Below are 18124 nucleotides of genomic sequence, written 5' to 3' on the forward strand. Positions count from 1 at the left end.
CCCATACCATCACGCCGGGTGATACGTCAGTATGGCGATGACGAATACACGCTTCCAATGTGCGTTCACCGCGCTGTCGCCAAACACGGATGCGACCATCATGATGCTGTAAACAGAACCCGGATTCATCCGAAAAAAAATCACGTTTTGCCGTTCGTGCACCCAGGTTCGTCGTTGAGTACACCATCGCAGGCGCTCCTGTCTGTGATCCAGCGTCTTTGGTAACCACAGCCATGGTCTCCGTGTTGATATTCCGTGCTCCTGCAAACGTCGTCGAACTGTTCGTACAGATGGTTGTTGTCTTGCAAACGTCGCCATCTGTTGACTCAGGGTTCTGGACGTGGCTGCACGATCCGTTACAGTCATGCGGATAAGATGCTTGTCATCTCGACTGCTAGTGATACGAGTCCGTTGGGATTCAGAACGGCGTTCCGAATTACCCTCTTGAACCCACCGATTCCATATTCTTCTAACAGTCATTGGATCTCTACCAACGCGAGCAGCAATGTCGCGATACGATAAACCGCAATCGCGATAGGCTACAATCCGACCTTTATCAAAGTCGGAAACGTGATGGTACGCATTTCGCCTCCTTACATGAGGCATCACAACAACGCTTCACCAGGCAACGCCGGTCAACTGCTGTTTGTGTATAAGAAAGCCGTTAGAAACTTTTCTCATGTCAGCACGTTGTAGGTTTCGCCACCGGCGCCAACCTTCTGCGAATGCCCTGAGAAGCTAATCATTTGAATATCACAGCATCTTCTTCCTGTCGTTTAAATTTCGCGTCTGTGGCACGTCATCTTCGTGGTGTAGCAATTTTAATGGCCAGTAGTGTATCACGGAAATCAAGTACTCATACAGTAAAGATATACGCTGTGCCGTCGTAGAATAGTGTGTCGAGATTAAGACACCAAATCAGGTCAATAGCAATTGTTGTAGTCCAAGTTCTGCCAGTTACCATAGTTGCGTAATACATGTTAGTAAGGTCTCTGCCAATATTCCGCAGGCTGTTCTAGGCGTCCTCTAGGATCACGTGGACTGCTGTAGCATCTGATTTGCTAAACGGTGGGGCTGAGTCCATATTTGAGGCTAACACGAGCATATCCCCATCTCAAGATACGTATCTGTAGGCTCTGATGCTACATTCTCCCCTTCCCAGAATTGGCACTTGTGTGATACCTACGCATGTTTCGTCGGGACTGACTTGGCGAGCCCTCCCACATCTGGTGAAGGAGGTGTACGAGACACCTTGATACCCACAGAAGATGAGTAAAATGTTGGTGATGATTGTGTTGGTTGAACATCTCTGGGTCTGTCAGTGCCAATTCCTTAGAAGATCCAGAATTAGGATATTTTTGCAGGTTCCAGCTCATTATATTCTAAGAAAATAATGGCAGAAATAACAAAATCTCTTAAGAGACAGAGAAAGTATATCAGGACACTGAAAGAGTAACACAGTATGTAAAGGGAGATGAAAATCTATTGCTCATGGGAGGGGGGAATACAGCTTCAAGGGAAGGAATAGAAGAAAAGGTTACAGGACAATATGAGCTTGCGACAGGGAATGAGAGAGGAGGAAGACTGATTGAGTTCTGTAATAGCTTTCAGCTAGTAACAGCGAATACTTTATTCGAGAGGAGGAGGCATAAGTGGAAAAGGCCGGGTGATGCGGGAAGATTTCAGTTACATTACATCATGGTCAGACAGAGATTGCGGAATCAGATACTGGACTGGAAGTCGTACCCAGGAGCAGTTATTGACTCAGATCACAATCTAGTAGTCATGAAGAGTAGGCTGAAATTTTAAGAGATTAATCAGGATGAATCAATACGCAAAGAAGTGGGATACGGAAGTACTAAAGAATGACGAGATACGTTTGAAGTTCTCTAACGCTATAGATACAGCAATAAGGAATAGCGCAGTAGGCAGTACAGTTGAAGAGGAATGGACATCTCTAAAAAGGGCCATCACAGAAGTTGGGAAGGAAAACCTAGGTACAAGGAAGACACATAACGTGTATCCACAGGATACACTGCAAAGAAACCGTAGGTAACAGAAGAAACACTTCAGCTCATCGATGAAAGAAGAACGTACGAGAATGCTCAAGGAGATTCAGGAATGCAGAAATACAAGTCGCTGAGCAACGAAATAAATAGGCAAGGACGCCAAGACGAAATGGCTTCATGAAAAAATGTGAAGAAATCCAAAAGGAAATGATTGTCAGAAGGACTGACTCAGCACATAGGAAAGTCAAAAGATCCCTCGGTGAAATTAAAAGCAGTGGTGGTAACATTGAGAGTGCAACGGGAATTCCACTTTTAAATGCAGAGGAGAGAGCGGATAGGTGGAAAGAGTGCACGGAAGGCCTCTGTGAGGTAGAAGATTTGTCTCATGCGGTTGAAGAAGAAACAGGAGTCGATTTAAAAGAAACAAATGATCCAGTGTTATAATCAGAGTCTAAGAAAGCTTTGGAGAACCTACGATCAAATACAGCAGAAGGGATAGATAACATTCCATGAGAATTTCTAAATCATTGGGGGAAGGGCAACAAATCGACTATTCACGTTGGTATGTAGAATCTATAATTCTGGCGACACACCATCTGACTTTCGCAAAAATATCATCCACACAGTTCCGAAGACTGCAACAGCTGACAATAGCGAGAATTATAGCGCACTCAGCTTAACATCTCACGCGTCCAAGTTGCTGACAAGAATAATATACAGAAGAATGGAAAAGAAAATTGAGAATGTGTTAAATGACGATCAGTTTGGCTTTATAAAAGGTAAAGGCACCAGAGAGGCAATTCTGTCGTTGCGGTTGATAATGGAAGTAAGACTACAGAAAAATCAAGACACGTTCATAGGATTTGTCGACATGGAAAAAGTGTTCGACAATGTCAAATGGAGCAAGCTGTTCGAAATTCTGAGAAAAATAGGGTAAGCTTTAGGGAGAGATGGATAATAGATAATATGTACAAGAGCGAAGAGGAAATAATTAGAGTGGACTATCCAACTACGAAGTGCTAGGCTTAAAAACGGTTCAAGACAGGGATGTTATCTTTCACCCTATTGTACAATTGTACATCGAAGAAGCAATGATAGACATAAAAGAAAGGTTCAGGAGTGGAATTAAAGCTCAAGGAGATAGGATATCAATGTTACGATTCGCTTATGAAATTGCTACCCCGAGTGAAAGAAGAATTACATGAACTGCTGAATGGAATGAACAGTCTAATGAGTGCAAAATATGGATTGAGAGTAAATCGAAGAAAGACGGAACTAATGCGAAGTAGCAGAAATAAGAACAGCAAGAAACTTAACGTCAGGTTTGATGGTCACGAAGTAAATGAAGTTAAGGGATTCTACTATATAGGCAGCAAAATAACCAGTGACAGATGGAGCAAGGAGGACATCAAAAGCAGACTAGCAATGGCAAAAAGGTCATTCCTGACCCAGAGAAGTCTACTAGTACCAAATATAATGGAGCACAGCACTGTAAGGTAGTGAAACATTGACTGTGGGAAAACTGGAACAGAAGAGAATCGAAGCATTTGAGATGTGGTGCTACAGGCGAATGTTGAAAGTTGGACTGATTAGTGAGGAATGAGGTGGTTCTGTGCAGAACCAGAGAGGAAAGGAATATGTGGAAACACTGATAAGAAGAAGGGACAGGATATCCATTAAGACATCGCAGAATGACTTCCATGGTACTATAGGGAGCTGTATAGGGCAAAAACTGTAGAGGAAGACAGATAGCGGAATAGATCCGGCAAATAATTGACGACGTCGGTTTCAGGTGCTACTCTGAGATGTAAAGGTTGGCACAGGAGAGGAATTCGTGGCCAGCAGCACTAAACAAGTCAGAAGACAGATGAGTAAAAAAAATGTTGATCCTAACAACATATATGTATTCCATTTCTGCAATGAATGCGACGTCCTTGTAACAACTTGTGACCTCTAACTTATTTATAACTCTATTACCAGCTTTTGTGGAAAACCATAACTATATTTCACTGAGTTGTCTTCTTAAGTGGATGACGACATGGCACTGCCTGCAACGTGGACACTTCCCATTCGTCTACACATTTCTCTTCTGCTGTCTGTGTGAATTCCAAACTGTGAGCTTTCCTTAACACGTCTCCTAATTAAGCGTCCTCATGCCTTAGCTCTTGCTGTGTGATCTATTTATTGGGAACTAATGTACCCGCAATGACTCACGTCAGGGACTAAATATAGGATTGCTTGCTATGGGGATTTTTAGATCGGAATTTGCAGCGAAATTTGGAAAGTTGTGGTAAGTTCCTATGGGACCAAATTGCTGAGGTTATCGCTCCATAGGCTTACACACTACTAGGACTACACACGTACCCATGTCCGAGAGAGGACTCCAACCTCCGAAGCGCCGGGGGCGGGGGAGGGGGGGGGGGCGAACCATAACAAGGCGCCTGAGACCGCGCGGGTACCACGCGCGACTTTGCAACGAAGACAACTGATCAGGCCTCTTTCGGCGCTGTCACTGTCACCATATGGATTTTATGACTGCTGTAGCCAGCCAACACTATGTAAATAATTGAAACGGCTACTTATCCACCAGAAAATACAGCTTCAAAAACAGTTACACTACTTTCTGAGGCATCCATGAGAAAAGTATGACTTCCTGCACTGAACGGTACACTATTACACAACTATTTCTTCCCAAATCTGTTTTGTAACCAACAAAAACGAAAGTTAGAAAGATCAATCCAATGAGATGTGTATCAGTACCAGTGACTGCCAGTACTTAGTTAACATACATGTTAACATACATTATATTTCATACTGAATTCCAAGGTATACCTAAATAAGAGGCTTATTGACCTGGGATACCTAAATGAGAGGCTTATTGACCTGGATTCCAAGCCAGTGGGCGCGCAGCAGGTCATGTTAGCTGACAGTTGCGGTTGGCCCTGGAGAATTTCTGGAAGAACTCCTGGCGGCTGTTGAGGTCAGTGCCATTTGGTCAGACCGGCCTTTGCTTTGAGGAGCCGCACCTAGGCACTGCTTTTCGGAAGTCACAATTCAAATACAATTTCACATTGTGCACGGCCAACAACAGAGTCTGTTGCAAGTGGAGCTATGCCATTTTTGGCAAAGTCTGGAAGAATTCTTTTGTGATTATTATACAGTAAGCAGGGCTTCTTTGAAATACATCTACTGCAATAGATAACATCGGAAAATGGAGTAAGAACTCGGGAGTTAGCACACTATAAAGGTTTAGGATGCTGCCAAGCTCAGGTACTCCAAACATCTGAATGTTTACATCTACATCTACATCTAAATTTATGCTCCGCAAGCTACCCAATGGTGTGTGGCGGAGGGCACTTTACGTGCCACTGTCATTACCTCCCTTTCCTGTTCCAGTCGCGTATAGTTCGCGGGAAGAACGACTGTCTGAAAGCCTCCGTGCGCGCTCTAATCTCTCTAATTTTACATTCGTGATCTCCTCTGGATGTATAAGTAGGGGGAAGCAATATATTCGATACCTCATCCAGAAACGCACCCTCTCGAAACCTGGCGAGCAATCTACACCGCGATGCAGAGCGCCTCTCTTGCAGAGTCTGCCACTTAAGTTTATTAAACATCTCCGTAACGCTATCACGGTTACCAAATAACCCTGTGACGAAACGCGCCGCTCTTCTTTGGATCTTCTCTATCTCCTCCGTCAACCCGATCTGGTACGGATCCCATACTGATAAGCAATACTCAAGTATAGGTCGAACGAGTGTTTTGTAAGCCACCTCCTTTGTTGATGGCCTACATTTTCTAAGGACTCTCCCAATGAATCTCAACCTGGTACCCGCCTTACCAACAATTAATTTTATATGATCATTCCACTTCAAATCGTTCCGCACGCATACTCCCAGATATTTTACAGAAGTAACTGCTACCAGTGTTTGTTCCGCTATCATATAATCATACAATAAAGGATCCTTCTTTCTATGTATTCGCAATACATTAACACAATGTAACAACAATGAGGACTGGAAACGTAAATAATATAGAAATTAAAGAGAGAGACTGGAATGTGCTGCCGAGTTTCAACCTCACTGGCCATAGTCAGATATGGAAGTAGATCAGGTCACTGTTTTTCAGTGCCAAGTGTTTTGGAGAGTGTTACTGGTTAACTAACTGAAACAAGAGGCAGGCAAGTGGAACAGCTTCTTGTAAGGCTCTTTTTACTGGTCAGCACTCGCAATATCCATTGTTCAGCTCAGCGCGGGGTAGCCGCGTGGTCTAGGGCATCTTGTCACGGTCCGCGCGGCTCCCCCCGTCGGAGGTTCGAGTTCTCCCTCGGGCCTGGGTGTGTGTGTCGTCCTTAGGGTAAGTTAGTTTAAGTTAGGTTACATAGTATGAAAGATTAGGGACCGATGACCTCAGCAGTTTGGTCCTATAATAACTTACCACAAATTTCTAATTTTCCATTGTTTAGCCAATTCAAAGAATGTGAAATCCGATAAACGCAAAATAACGAATCTTCCTCTTCGGAAGCACTAAGTACACCTCTTCTCGACCAGACTTCTCCACCTGCATCTCCCCCAGTATCTTTGCTGCACCTTGCCAGCCAGATGTCTCTGCAACCAGGTATCTCATTCAGCTAATGAGTAGGGCTGCAGATGAAAATTTTTGGTCCAAAATCGCCAGTTTAATATGGTGAGCTCTAGCTGCGACAGTGAGATGAACTGTAGGGAGAGTCAAAATATTTTTACTGTGTTTTTATAATTTCAAGCTTTATTCTGAAGATTTGCTTGCAGAACTTGTGATCAATATCCTTTCAACTCTGGCCACAGTTACAAACGAACATCCTTCTCTAGCGCTATCTATTTTAACATCAACATTTTGGCAATCACAGTACTACTCCACGAATATAATTGTTACATACTGATGTGCTTTTATTAAAATCAGACCCCAGTTCCCCTTAACCAGTCTTGCCAATGCATTGTCAATATATGTCAGAGTGAGTTACCATGCACTTTAATGTATTAAACTGTGTTAAATGCGATTCTTTTTTAATTTCGTAGTAACGAGTTCCTTATTCATTATTGTGGAGGGCAACGATTAATTGTGTCAGGAAAAACAGGGCCACATCGCTTACCAATAGTCAACATCCCGATCCGAATCCTTACAACGCGATCTTGAAAGCTTGGACGTGTTGCTGCTGTCTCTGAAGATACAACTCCATTCCATGCAAGTGGTCGATGAATCACAGAGGCGGTGGACCTAAATGGGGCAGAATCTTACTGTGCAGTCAAAACAGCTAATAGCGCTCGCTCTGTTTTCCAGTTGCAGAACGTCTGTTTAATCCTGTTCCGTTTGCTGTTGATGGCATAAGCACAGCGGACAGAACGTTAGTCATTCCCTTAAAAGACCACACTGGTCGCTTTGGAGCGCTGTGGATAATGTACAGCTCGAACCAGGCGGTCATTTAGCCCGACACCGTTGACGCAAGCCGTGGTGGTGGAGGTGGTGGTGGTGGTGGTGGTGGTGGTGATGGTGTGTGTGTGTGTGTGTGTGTGTGTGTGTGTGTGTGCCAAATGACTCGATTCATCGGACTAACATGGTCGACGTGCAGTGATAACACACTGGCAGAAAGGAGCTATCGTGTTTCAAGGCGTCTTTACATCAGCTCTTGTAGTAATATTTCGACATTTCTAATCTGATGTTTTAAAGTCTGTTCTCTTTAGCAAAAATGAATTTTCCGCAAACAAACGTGTACACATTATTTTCAAGAGAAAGTATAGTATACGGCGCTACAGATGCAGATCTGCAGATGGTGCGTGATAATAGCAAGGATGACCTCTTCGTAGCTTCAAAATCTCACTGGGTAAATCGGAGAAATCGTTACAAGCATCATTTAACATCGTAAAATTCTGCCACTGGTCTTAATAACTACCTGGATTCGGTAGGAAGAAAGCCCACAAGATTGTGCAGGTGCGTCGCAGCGAAGTTAAGGTACTCGCTCAGAATTTGATCGTGCAGTTCCATCGAATTGCAGGGATTCTGATGTCGGCGTTTTGGACTCTGTTCCAACACATCCCACAGATTTTCTATGAGTTAAAGTCAGGTGATGTTGCAGGCCAATCGAGATATAATAGGGTGGGAGTTTGTTCAGAAAACCAGTCACATATTCTCCCTGCCCGATGAACTTCATTTCTGTCGCCTTGGTGAGCCTGTGCGAACCATGGCGCCTTTCAAGGTGACCAACAGCAAATGTTCATTGGATGCAGTCCCCACCGCAATGCTGTGTCACTAATGAGTTGCGATGGAACTTCATTCACTGCCTGCAGCAATTCCTGTCGGCTTTTGATTCACAAGCCGTGAAACACGTCTCCAGTCCCTTTCAGTCAGGATCTTCTTCTAGACCACAATTCTGACGTCGTGTTCCGTGGCCACATACGTTACACCACTGCTTGGAGCCCTGTTGAACAGTTAGCCGCGAAACAGCAACAAATATAGCAATTTTACACACGGTGTTTGGGCACGGCCAAATAGGATTGCTCCTATTTACCACTCTGCCAAATCCCTGACTCATTAACTGGTAACCATGGATGAAAAGGAACAAACAGATTCCATATTTCTAGCTTTCCGGAAAGCATTTGACACAGAGCTGCTTTGTAGGCTGTTAACGAAGGTAAGAGCATTTGGAATAACTTCACAGACATGTCAGTGGCTCGAAGACTGAGACCTGGTAGTCAGAGAGAGGCAGGATAAGGCAACGATTGTGGATGGGACCTTAATCAGCTACTGTTGGCTACAGTAAACACATACACTTTATTTGCGGAAATAATTTTCAACAATCATTTTAAAGGAATTTAGTACACTGACGGCTGAAGGCCTTACTAAGAAAGATTTCAAAATTATTTGTCGGCTGAAGGCCACAAGCAATGTTACAAACAATTAACAGCTGAAGGCCTGAATTACAAGTGAGGAAGGCAATTACACCTTAAAACATTAAGGGAAATTTTAAACTATTGTGACAATTTGACGAAGTAATACGGAGTGATCCACAGACAGTACTCCACGGATCGACCTGAGGAAGTTCAAGCGGTGAGACTGGCAGCCTAGAGTAATGTTCACGTCAGGAGGGCAATTCAAACTAGAGACGGCTTACACGCCGATCGACCCTCTCACCAAATCCACCTAACGCCGGATAACCAGTACAACGATGGAATAATTCAGGCGAGGCTGAAGAGACAGACAGCACTTCGTCTCCAGAATCAGGTGTTTAAAACACCAAAAGGTAGAAGGAACCACTGTAACCAAGGTAGACAAGACAAACAATTATCCATACCCCAATCAAGGAAGCTGTCAAATTACACGTCATGCTGGACAGCATCGACAAGACGAGGAAAACTACACTGCTGCAAAACACGCTAACCTCCAGGGCAGGTAACTGGGGCGTTAGCGGCCACTAGGCAGTAAGATATCGCTGGTTGCACTTCACCAATAACACCACCAAATTCAAACCAATATGAAGCAGCAGAAGGCAGGTAATAGCTTCTGCCAACCTGACAGACTCCACTTGTTGCAGTTGGTCTCACCGACCCTGGGAGCAGCAACACGCAAACAACAGCGAGATCTCAAACAGTGGAGGTTTCGCTACTGGATAAGGTTCACTCAACTTGAAACGTCCCGGGTTCGGTCGTCGGCTACAGCTCCTCGATCCCACAGTGCCTGCAAGCTGCCAGTGGTCCCGGCCTGCCCTCGCGCTGCGGACCTCCTCGCTGCTCCGCCCGAAGCCGAACTGCTTGACACACACAACGACTCAGAAATGCAAGCGGTCGCACCAAAGATAGTACCACAGTACTGGCTATTGATAATCGCTGCTGCTGCCACTCGCGGACGAACAATACTAGCAAACTCAGTGGTGCCATTAACACAAGAAGGGAACGAGACGCCACTACCGCTATTACAAGACGCCAAGTTATGAACGGCAAGAGCCAGAGCCGCACACGGCTCAAAGACGTCTTAATAATAGAATCCAGTATGTTGTTCGCGATGGCGAGTGTTCACCAGAGACAAGAACATCGTCAGGACTGCCCCAGGGAAGTGTGATAGGACCGCTGTTGTCCTCTATATACATGAATGATTGGGCGGAGATGGTGGGCAGCAATGTGCGGTGGTTTGCTGATGATGCCATGATGTACGGCAAGGTGCCGAAATTGAGTGACTGTAGGAAGATACAAGACGACTTAGACAAATTTCCCGTTGGTTTGATGATTGGCAACTAGTCGTAAATGTGGAAAAATGTATGTTAATGCGGATGAGTAGGGAGATCAAACCTGTAATGTTCGGATACAGTATTACTAGTGTCCTGTTTAACACAGCCAAGCAGTTTAAATATCTGGGCGTATCGGTGCAAAGCGATACGAGGCGGAACGAGCAAGTAAAAACGGTAGTAGGGGAGGCAAATGGCCGACTTCGGTTTATTGGGACAATTTTTGGAAAGAGTGGTTCGCCTGTAAAGGAGACAGCATATAGGACGCTGGAGTGACCTATTCTTGAATACTGCTTGAGTCTATGGGATCCGTACCAGGTCGGATTAAAGGAGGACATCGAAGCAATTCAGAGGTGGGTTACCAGTAGGTTCGAACAACGCGTAAGTGTAACGGAGATGTTTCGGGCAGTCAAGTGGGAATACCTGGAGGCAACAGGCGGCAACTGAACTACGATGATTGCCACTAACGTACGTTAGATTCGATCTCATGTCGCGATCCAGCCGGTGTACCAGCTGTACCAGTTTCTTTGGTTCTTCAGTGAAATGGTTGTAAACCAGGTTTCAAACTTCTGAAAGTTTTAAGGAGTAGGTGTGAAGTAACACCACAATTTATTGGCTATGAAATGCAAACTACAACGTAATAAAATTCGTGAAGGTAGGAAACTAAGACGAAGTGTGAATAATTTGCAACAACAAACGAGCATGGAGAGCATAAAGAAAACAACTGAAACACTACAAAGGAATACAACGGAAATTGACCACAACTTCATTTGTTTTGGCTTAAATTTCAACACTGGCTGCTCTGCTTCAGCGGCCTGTGGCCCAATATTGACTGGGCATAATAGAATTAAAATAATTTTTATGCAGCGAAAGTCACTATTTTAATCTGAAGTTCCCGAGTTTCGTGCAGAATACCGAGTATACGAAGCAGTAATGTACAGCGTCGAAACATGAAATAATGAAAGCAGCCTAGAACAGAAAGAGATAATGCTCATCAGAAATTATCATATAAAACACAAGATTAAATTTGATAAGAAAATAACATTTAAAAATACAGCAAATGAAGCAGGTGTAATGAAAGACACGTCTAAAACACGCTATTAACAGAAACACAAAGTCGTAAACCAGATATGGCTAAAAGAAACCGGGGAAAAGAAAAGCAGTTGCATGAAAATGAAACACGCAGATAGTAAGATATGATTATTAACCGGTAATCAGCCTAATTAGTAGTTGTTGTAAACTGCTCTACAGAAGGATGGAGCGACTGGTAGAGCAGACTAGGGCGAAGATCAGTTTCGCCTCTGGAGAGATGTACGAATGGCGTTCAATAAGTAGGCCTAATGCTACGAGGTGCATTCAAGTTCTAAGGCCTCCGATTTTTTTTTCTAATTAACTACTCATCCGAAATCGATTAAACTGGCGTTACTTCTCGACGTAATCGCCCTGCAGACGTACACATTTTTCACAACGCTGACGCCATGATTCCATGGCAGCGGCGAAGGCTTCTTTAGGAGTCTGTTTTGACCACTGGAAAATCGATGAGGCAATAGCAGCATGGCTGGTGAATGTGCGGCCATGGAGAGTGTCTTTCATTGTTGGAAAAAGCCAAAAGTCACTAGGAGCCAGGTCAGGTGAGTAGGGAGCATGAGGAATCACTTCGAAGTTGTTATCACGAAGAAACTGTTGCGTAACGTTAGCTCGATGTGCGGGTGTGTTGTCTTGGTGAAACAGCACACGCGCAGCCCTTCCCGGACGTTTTTGTTGCAGTGCAGGAAGGAATTTGTTCTTCAAAACATTTTCGTAGGATGCACCTGTTACCGTAGTGCCCTTTGGAACGCAATGGGTAAGGATTACGCCCTCGCTGTCCCAGAACATGGACACCATCATTTTTTCAGTACTGGCGGTTACCCGAAATTTTTTTGGTGGCGGTGAATCTGTGTGCTTCCATTGAACAGACTGGCGCTTTGTTTCTGGATTGAAAAATGGCATCCACGTCTCATCCATTGTCACAACCGACGAACAGAAAGTCCCATTCATGCTGTCGTTGTGCGTCAACATTGCTTGGCAACATGCCACACGGGCAGCCATGTGATCGTCCGTCAGCATTCGTGGCACCCACCTGGATGACACTTTTCGCATTTTCAGGTCGTCATGCAGGATTGTGTGCACAGAACCCACAGAAATGCCAACTCTGGAGGCGATCTGTTCAACAGTCATTCGGCGATCCCCCAAAACAATTCTCTCCACTTTCTCGATCATGTCGTCAGACTGGCTTGTGCGAGCCCGAGGTTGTTTCGGTTTTTTGTCACACGATGTTCTGCCTTCATTAAACTGTCGCACCCACGAACGCACTTTCGACACATCCATAACTCCATCACCACATGTCTCCTTCAACTGTCGATGAATTTCAATTGGTTTCACACCACGCAAATTCAGAAAACGAATGTTGCACGCTGTTCAAGTAAGGAAAACGTCGCCATTTTAAGTATTTAAAACAGTTCTCATTATCGCCGCTGGCGGTAAAATTCCATCTGCTGTACGGTGCTGCCATCTTTGGGACGTATTGACAATGAACGCGGCCTCATTTTAAAACAATGCACATGTTTCTATCTCTTTCCAGTCCGGAGAAAAAAAATCCCAGCCCTTAGAACTTGAATGCACCTCGTACATTTTTTGTTCTCGGCAAATTTCGGTTGATTGCGGGATGTCGTGTAATATTCCCATCTCAGCCCATGTAGTTTCATGACTTCCCACTAGGCAGCGACACTATACGTAATCTTCAAATGGCGTCTGTGAAGGAGGTGCGTTCCAAACGGGTTTGTTTTGGGGTGAGTCGCCTCAGTACGCATCCCACTAGGAAGTGCAGGGAAGGATTGGGAAATGGGAATTCAAATTTGTTCGTTAATGCACATTTGAATTACAGTTCATTAAAATTACAAGATTACACAAAATTAACCAAACAAGCACTAAAAGGATGTCACTCAAAACCAAAACGTAGGCCTACATTTTACCATTTCGAAAAACGAAAGCACTGCAAGGCAAAGGCTTAGGTATGATGAAATTAATCAAATATTCTTTACATCAATGAACATTTGAGAGTAAAATTACATATTATTACCGGTAAAGGCTTTAAATGAAAGCAAATAACTCTTACAAGCTTTTAGCAGACGTGAATCAATGACAAACTCACAATAACACCCAGCTGAACCGTAACTGGGCACATCCAATGACATTTAAACCAATTTAAAGAATGTTGTGAGGAGAGACGTATACAACAACTGTAACAAGGACTTTGAAGGTGTAGCTTTTGCAAAATATTCTGAGCAATCTCCTTGTTTTTTAAACAGTTCGCACTGGGCGGTAGAATCCGTGACATTCCGTAAGAACGCGTCCAGGCAGCTCTAATTAACTGTTATAAAACAACACAAGAGTGTTATTACAAACACAATAAAACTAACACACGCAATAGAGCGTGGCAATAAATAATCAAAATCTGGAGATTAGATTTAGGGATTAGCTGCACCCCATCGTTGAATACCATTCTGTTTTACAATACAAGAAAGGACAAGTAAAAATTCCTGGTATCAGCTGATATTACAGAGAGATACAATAAGTTAAAATAATTTTGCTGCATTTGCAAGATATAGAAAGTTTTAAAATTTTGAACATGGCTGGAGCAGCAACCGCAGAATCAATTCTTCTTGTAGAAATAGTTGCACATGGGAGATTTTAATAAAACTCCCAATTTAGAACTCATTGGCTGTTTACTTTTTTTACAAGAAGCAGAAAATATTTGGTTGGAAAACCTGCACTAGCGGTCTTAAATAAACGATCCCATTGATATCTTAGGGAGCACAGGCTATGCTAAATCCATAAGGAGGACCCGTAGAGAACTCAGGTGGTCATTAAAAGTCGCCGCCAAAACTGTTCGCAATGGCAAAATTTACTGAATGTAAGCCGGCCGATGTGGCTGAGCGGTTCTAGGCTCTTCTGTCTGGAACCGCGCGACCGTACGGTCGCAGGTTCGACTCCTGCCTCGGGGATGGACGTGTGTGATGTCCTTAGGTTAGTTAGGTTTAAGTAGTTTTAAGTTCTAAGGTTCAAAATGGTTCAAATGCCTCTGAGCGCTATGGGACTTAACATCTGAGGTCATCAGTCCCATAGAACTTAGAACTACTTAAACCCAACTAACCTAAGGACATCACACACATCCATGCCCAAGACAGGATTCGAACCTGCGACCGTAGCGGTCGAGCGGTTCCAGACTGAAGCGCCTAGAACCGCTCTGCCATTCCGGCCAGCAAATTATAAGGAATTGATAACCACGGATGTTAAGTCCCATAGTTCTCAGAGCCATTTGAACCATTTTTGAGCTGAATGTCAGGTCGTATGTCGTTATCGACTTCTCTCACCAAAGAACCAACGCAATAAACAGCAAGCATCTGATTAGAAGGAAGCTTCACCATGGTGGCTGAACTTTGTCAAACAAATCAATGATTTAAATGCTGATATGATAATTATCGGGTATGCCCAGTTTACAAGAATTATCCAAGTCAGTGCACATTGCGAGTCACTCGGCTGCTATGACGTGTCATAATTGGTATTAGAACTCCTAAATGTAGGCAACCACTTCAACGCTTCTCACCGGATATTAACGGAGAGAGGTAAACATGCGGCCTGCGGTCCCGTAGAGTAGAACTCTGGCACAGAGGGCAGTGGGAAAGGTCCCTCTACCCGCTATACCACCAGCTACGTCGTCCAAAGCACAACAGCAACCCCGAACCGCCACGTGCTACGCAAGCCCACCGATCTTTCCCACTGGTCACGACCTGCGTCCTCAGCAGACTGTGTGCGATCAAGAGACCTCTCCAGAGGCCTCTCAGAAGTTGCCTATGGACGCCCTGTAGCCCTTCTGGGACTCTGAAAGGGTTGCTCTGTTTGATGTCATCCCTCATGGTGCAACGATCAACTCTGAAGTGTACATGTGCTACCATCAGGAAACTGAAGTGGTCACTTCAGCGAATTCGTCGCCACAAACATGTAAACGAACTTCTCCTTGTGCATGACAACACAAGGCCTCACAAAACTTCACTGGACCGTACTTCCTCATCTACCCTACAGTCCGGATCTCGCACCTTCCGACTTCCATCTGATGAATGATACACTCCGCGGGAAGCAGTACGTGACTGATGGGGAGGTTATCGACGAACCACGACCTTGGCTACGACTTCGATCAGTAGAATGGTATCGTGCGGGCATACAAACTCTCCCAATAAGGTGGAGAAAGGCCGTCACACTGAATGCAGGTTGTCATGAAAAAATAGGGTTTTGTAGTATGGCGTATTGGAATCTTGCATAAAACCTACTTGCTTTCAGGAAAAAAGTGATGCATTACTTATTGAACACAGGAACACGTGGAGCAATGTGGCCTCAACGACGTACCTGGAAGACACACTGAAAAAAGGTGCAAAGTTAGGTTTATAGCATTTCTCGACTGAGAAAAGAACCTTTTAACAGTGCTGAGAGATATACGCTTTGAAATTCTGAAGGTAGAGCGATTAACATGCGGGGAGTGAAGATGTGAAAGAGAGACAGTAATTGAGAAGGCAGTGACACAGAAGTGTAGCCTATTCTCCACGTTATTCATTTTCTACGGTCAGCAAGCAGTTCAGGAAACTATGGAGAAATTAGGAAAAGGAATGAAAGAGCAGAGAGAATAAATTATAACTTTAATGTTTGCTAGTGACATTGTAATTGTGTCAGAAACAAATAAGGACTACGTGGATCAAAATAATGCCTGGTGTCTTGAAAAGAGATTATAAGCTAAATATCAAAAAAGTAAAACACGAGTACTAGTTTAATTAAGTCAGGCGATGCTGAAGATATAGTTTAGGGTACCAGACAGTAAACGCGGGAGATGAGTTTTGCTACTTGGGCTGAAATATGACTGACGATGGTCAAATTAGAGACGACATAAAACGGGAATTGGCAACTGATACAAAAAGTTTCGAGAAAAATACAAATGAGTTAGCATCTAAAACAAATTTTTGTGTTAGGAAATCTTCTCGACAAGTATTTATTGGGAATGCAGCTTACATGGAAGTTAAATATGGATGATAAACAATACAGACTACAAGTGAAAATCGACTTTTCGAATGGAGTGTGACAAAATAATGCTAAAGATGAGCTGTGTTGATCGATAATTAATGAAGAGATATTGAAGCGAAATGGAGAAAAAATGGTTTTATGGCTGAACTTGACGAAAATACGGGACTAGTGGATACATCAGGTGGATACATCGTACGGCATCGAAGTGTAATTAAGGGTTGGGTAGGTGGGGCGTAGTATTTGCATATGAATAGCAAGGCTAGAATACATTGCGCATGTTCAAACGACGATTTGAACCATTAGCCGGAGGCTCAATTTTTAAAGCGAACACAGTATACTGAGAGAGTTAACACATATGATCTCAGTATAACTTAAGTTTCACAGAACTTTGACCAGCTCTGACAAGAAAAGCGCAGAAATTATTAACGAATTTCTCAAAGAAATGTACTACATTTCAAGTGAAAAACTATCTGCATCGGCGTTCCCTGTGTTGCAATGAAATACATTACCGTGTCGAGCTTTATGCTTAATCTCTTGGACATAGCAGATCAAGGGCGATACGACACTGTTTGGCCCCCTTAACTTTACAAGTGACCTCTACACCATACAGCAATGATGCTTGTTGCTAGTATCGCCAACTGTTATGTGGGCCAAAAATATTTCCCGGACCAATATCACAAGCAAAAATCACGTTCTCAGCGGATAACGCTACTTCAGCGGACGAAACGAACGTCCCTCACGGTCTGAGGTACAGTTCTCACGTCAGAGGCGTCCCTCCTATCGTTTCCAAACTGTTCACAGAACACCCAACAAATTGTGCGGGACTGGCGGGCTTCGCAGCGAGGTTATTGGAGAAGTAACTCAGCCAGCGAGATCGTATGTTTCACTCAGCAGCGGGAGGCTTCGCTGGAAGTTATTCCTTTCGAGTCGCAAACCCTCCTCGCCAGTTTCGTGGTGCTGCAAATACCAGTGACTTTCTTTGATTCATCGCTGTAATTCTCTTGTTCAGTTTATTCCTCTTGCAAGAACTACTGCACTGTGAACACAGCCCTGAAACATCCACAACGTGTCATTATTAAAGAGTATACCATACAAAGTTTCAAGGCTGTTACAATTAATGTTTCACGAAACTTATTTCTACGTTCGTTCACTGAAGGCAGTTGAATATCAGAGTATTTTTATTTTTAGTCATAATTCCCTTTTTCACAGCAGGATTTGGAACGAAAGAAAGGTTTCTACTAATCGACGACTATCTGAAATTAAAAACGTGACGTTAGTGTAATTTTTCCATACTAAGTTTTATACTTTCGTCACATGTAAAAGTTACGTGGGTACTCCGCAACGAAATACACTGCAACCGCTTTACTGTGCACACATCCCTACAGTGACCTGATGCCTCTTTCTGGTGAAACTGTGCAAAAGCTACAACACCATATCACTATTTCACTTTCTTGTATGTTGGTCTAGCTGTTCTCTGTTGTTATTACTTATCCACTGAAGACGAAACTACTTCATACATTTATCTGCATGCCAGTGTGTGGCAAATCGCCATATTTCAAATTACGACTCTACGCGATTTATGAAACTACGCGATGATATCTCGCTACGAAGTGTCATTTCGAATTGACTCTCTGGTCGTATTTATACAGGGTGTTTCAAAAATGACCGGTATATTTGAAACGGCAATAAAAACTAAACGAGCAGCGATAGAAATACACCGTTTGTTGCAATATGCTTGGGACAACAGTACATTTTC

General features: G+C 43.6%; 1 protein-coding gene across 2 annotated transcripts in view; it reads left to right on the plus strand.

Annotated features, from left to right (window-relative positions):
* Positions 1-18124, plus strand: part of LOC126456725 (leukocyte elastase inhibitor-like) — a 174076-nt gene that overhangs the window by 134869 nt on the left and 21083 nt on the right. The window lies entirely within an intron of this gene.

Source organism: Schistocerca serialis, chromosome 2 (assembly GCF_023864345.2).
Source record: "Schistocerca serialis cubense isolate TAMUIC-IGC-003099 chromosome 2, iqSchSeri2.2, whole genome shotgun sequence".
NCBI lineage: Eukaryota > Metazoa > Arthropoda > Insecta > Orthoptera > Acrididae > Schistocerca > Schistocerca serialis.